Source organism: Leptinotarsa decemlineata, unplaced genomic scaffold (assembly GCF_025532065.1).
Source record: "Leptinotarsa decemlineata unplaced genomic scaffold, Ldec_3_MD MMD2_tig00000218_RagTag_RagTag, whole genome shotgun sequence".
Lineage (NCBI taxonomy): Eukaryota > Metazoa > Arthropoda > Insecta > Coleoptera > Chrysomelidae > Leptinotarsa > Leptinotarsa decemlineata.
Genome location: NW_027412545.1, coordinates 6,414,194 through 6,418,462, shown reverse-complemented (window position 1 = coordinate 6,418,462; position 4,269 = coordinate 6,414,194).

The following is a 4,269-nucleotide window of genomic DNA, read 5'->3' as shown; positions in this document are numbered from 1 at the left end:
TTTATTTGAATAGAGAAGCCAGGAAAAACCTCATTGGGACTCTGGGACCAACACTCAATATACTAAGGTAACTTTATTTGAATGTTTTTCATATTCTATTTTTTTTCATTTTTAACCAATTTTTCTTCTCATTTTTGTATAGGTATCTAATCTTGCCTAACTCATTTATCAATTCATTTCTGATTTCAGGTTACATTTGTCTTTTTTATATATAAGATTTTCTTATAAACTTCTACATATCATATTCATTCTTTAAATACTTTTTTCTTTTTGAACTAAGAGATTCGAATATTTTGATCCCAGTTCATTCGATATGTCATCGTAAAATTCAAATCTGTTAAAGCTTTTTTAGACACTGAAAGTCCGACTCCTAATATTCACAAAAAATTATAGTAACCCTTAACTCATGCTTATTTTCCCCTCATGTGATAGTCAAAGATTTATATTTAGAACAGTTAGACTTTTTCATCTGATCATTTCCCTCAATGCTGAAAAAAATTATGAAAAAGATCAATCCTAGGCAAAATTCACAGAGTTTTATGCCGATTAAGATTAAGATTAGTCTGTCAGCCCATTTGTTTCCATACTTTTTTTTTTAATATTTGCTGAATGAATCAGGATATTCATTTGAAATGTTTACCATTTGATCGCCAGGTGATTAGTGTTTGTGAAGAAACGGAAAAATGGAAAAATTGTTTTCCGGTGATTAAATAATAATAATGAATCGACTTTAACATATAGTCAGTGGGTGTACTTAAAGACTGACTATAAATCAAATCATCTAGAAGAACAATTCGTTAAGGCCAGTCTCAACTCCCTACCTATACACTGTAGGTTAATGTGTTGACACCTATCAGAAAACAACTACTCTCCTGGCTAATACCTGGCTAATATCCGACAGGTGTCAGTGCAGGATTTTTCACTGAAGTTATTCCTGCGTATGTATTTTTCAATATTGGAACACACTTGCAGACCGGTTTCGGGCTGTTTGGCGACTCGTCTGTGCAAGGTAATGTCTATAATCAATATAAAGTCGATGATTTCCTATAACTGAAAATCGAATTCCTTCAGAGTATCATCCCTCGAACTAGACTGAAACGAACAACAAACAACAGGTTTGTCATCGCCCCATCTAACTGTGAACGTGGTAACCAACCGCATATACGAAATTTGCCCAATTCCTCATATAGGGAAAGAAAACTTTTAGATATAAGCGTACTTGATGACTGGCTATAAATCAAATCATCTAAAAGATGTCGGATATAATGCAACGCCCTCGTTGTATTAGCCACGGGAGTAGTTGCTTTCTGGTAGGTGTCAGTGTTAATAGACTGACAGTATCAATCCCCTACACCTACAGTGTAGGGAATTGATACTGGCCTGAAGGAATTGTTCTTTTAGATGATTTGAATCGACTTTATTCCGAAGGAAGGGTGAAGTATCAACGGAGCTGTTTTTCAACTTAACCACTACACGAATGGTACGTACAATGGTATCACAGAGAGAAGGCATTATACTCATAATGATTAGAAATTGATATTGATCAGTATTGTAAAAAAAATAAAAACATATATTGTACCAAAAGCCGATTACTAGCAGAGAGAATAATTTGTTATAGAATTGCATAACGACAATTTCGAAAGACAAAACATTTCATAGTTTTGTAACGCTCGAAGATACTATCATATTGCGAAACACGTGTCGCGGTTTTGTAAACTTTCTAGTGGAAATCTCACATTAAAAAGCATTCATTAAAAAGTGTTATTTGAATACCAAATGTATTTTATAGAACCTCTTTCGTAGCTTCCCCTTAGCAAGATGAGCAAAACATTCAATTATAATTTTCCTGTAACTTCAATAGTATCGATAATTTTAGAAGAGTCATAATTTCATCTATAACTCCGAAACTACTGAGAATCTATGGAAGTAAATTTGTCAAAAAGTTCTATAAAACTCATCTGATTTTTTTACAAGTGTAACACTTTAATGAAAACGAAACAGATCGAATATCTTCAAAACACATGTGTTCTGAAAAAAATGCAAAAACACGTCGATTTTTAATCCAAGGGAGACATCTTTCTATCATAACCCCAAGTGTCATACCTCTTCCCCCACCCCTCAGTGACTATCACCCAAACAATTTGAATAGGGAAAGTAGCAAGTGTGACACATCGTCAAAAAGGTAATTTCATAAGAAATTCAGCCATGTCAATTTCAGCTACCTAACTTTCGATTTTGGCGCCTCCTCGCGGGAAAAAAACTGTTCCGTATTACAAATTATGATACTTCATGCGCAAGCTAATTTGACATAAATTCGGTGACAATGCATGATGAAGATGGCGGCTTCACAATGGCGGACAAGATTTGCAATTATGGTCCGATTTGATTCAAAATTGATAAGTGGTGGTTTTCAGGGTCGGAAATTATGAATTGTTTTTCAATACAAAACATCAAGATGTTGGCTCCAAAATGGCGGACGATATTTATAATTATAGTTAGATTTAACCCGACACCGAAAACGAATTCTTCAAAACACATGTGTTGTGAACATAATGCAAAAACACGTCAATTTTAAATCCAAGGGGGACAAATCCTATCGTTACCTCAACTGCCATACTTCTCTTCCCACCCCTTGGTCACTCATATAATTTGATTAGGTAAAGTAGTAAGGGTGACACAGCATTGAAAAGGTAATTCCATAAGAAATTCAGACATGTGAATCAATGTAGTTTGGAATGATCTTAGTTAAATTTATGCACAATTTTCAAATTTTCAAGTTTTGTAATTTTTTCAGTTTTTGTTATTTTTTCATTAATTGTTCACATTACCTTCCAAATAAAATGTGAATTGAAAAAAGAAACAGTTGTTTTTCGTGCAATAGAGCGCCAAAATGAAAGGATAAGTAGCGAACACTCACATGTCTGAATTCCTTATGGAATTACCTTTTCAATGCTGTGTCGCCCTCAGTATTTTCCTTAATCAAATTGTGTGAGTGAACAAGGGGTGGGGTGAGAAGTATGACAGTTGAGGTAACGATAGGATTTGTCCCCCTTGGATTTAAAATTGACGTGTTTTTGCATTATGTTCACAACACATGTGTTTTAAAGAATTCGTTTTCAGTGTCGGATTAAATTGAACCATAATTAGAAATTTCGTCCGCCATTTTAGAGCCACTATCTTGATTTTTTGCATTGAAAAGCAATTCATAATTTTCGACCCTGAAAACCACCACTTATCAATTTTGAATCAAATCGGACCATAATTGCAAATCTTGTCCGCCATTGTGAAGCCGCCATCTTGTTTTTCCCCTAGAAACACACCATAATGCATTGTCATTGTCAAATAACCTTGCGAATGAAGTATCATAATTTGGAATACAGAACAGTATTTTTTCCGCAAGAAGGCTCCAAAATCGAAAGTTAGGTAGCTAACATTGACATGGCTGAATTCCTTACGAAATTACTTTTTTAACGATGTGTCACACTTACTACTTTTCCTATTCAAATTGTATGGGTGATAATCACCGCGGGGTGGGGGAAGAGGTATGACAGTTGAGGTTATGATAGAAAGATGTCCCCCTTGGATTACAAATCGACGTGTTTTTGCATTTTTTTCAGAACACATGTGTTTTGAAGATATTCGATCTGTTTCGTTTTCGGTACCCCACCCTGTATATTTCGTGTTTTAAATGATATATTAATTTCCGTGACTTCCCTTTATTACATATGTGTAGGTTTCTGAGATTATCTCCACTTATCTTGTGTTTTGATCCTTGCAGATGTTCATACATTGTAGATTTTTTGTCCAAACAGACGTGTTCACGGAGCCTTACGTCAAAATTTCCACTGGTTTGGCCTGTATCTATATACTACAGAGCATTCACCACACTGTATTCAACATATACTTGATTTTTTCATTTCATCTAAATTGGGTTTTGCATTGAACAGAATTCTGCCTAAATCATTATTACTTATGAAAGCTGCTGTTATTTTGTATTTCGAGAAGTAATTTTGAATATTTTCTGAACGTTTACCTGTGTAATTAATATTTACACGTATTGTGTTATCTATTATTTGGGTATAATTCACTTATAAGTGTTTTATGAGTTTTATCTGATATTATCTTTTCTATTAGAGAAAATGGTACCTGGACTGTAACTTCTGTTTCAGTTGCAACTGAAAACTGGAAAACCCAGTTGTTTTTTCCGTGCATAGCATGGAACAGGCTGAAGAGATAACAATTATCATTTTAATGAAACATTAGAGAAAA